The sequence below is a fragment of the Helobdella robusta genome (assembly GCF_000326865.2).
Source record: "Helobdella robusta unplaced genomic scaffold HELROscaffold_85, whole genome shotgun sequence".
Lineage (NCBI taxonomy): Eukaryota > Metazoa > Annelida > Clitellata > Rhynchobdellida > Glossiphoniidae > Helobdella > Helobdella robusta.
The window spans coordinates 278,297-278,533 of record NW_008705490.1 but is presented as its reverse complement, the minus strand read 5'-3'; positions in this window follow the sequence as shown (position 1 = coordinate 278,533).

The following is a 237-nucleotide window of genomic DNA, read 5'->3' as shown; positions in this document are numbered from 1 at the left end:
ATCATTATTACTGCCTATTCTTGTTATAGCATACATACAAAAAATTAAATAAAAAGCTTATAACTCGTATATAAGTATATATATATATATATATTATAAAGATTGTTTTTAAAGTTTGGCTCAGCTTGCATTTGAAGCCATTCCCTGAGTGATTAGTAATAAAAATGAATCAAACGAAAATTAGATTTGAGCAAGATTGAAATTCTGAAGTGTTATTTAGTGCGGATTATAATTGTC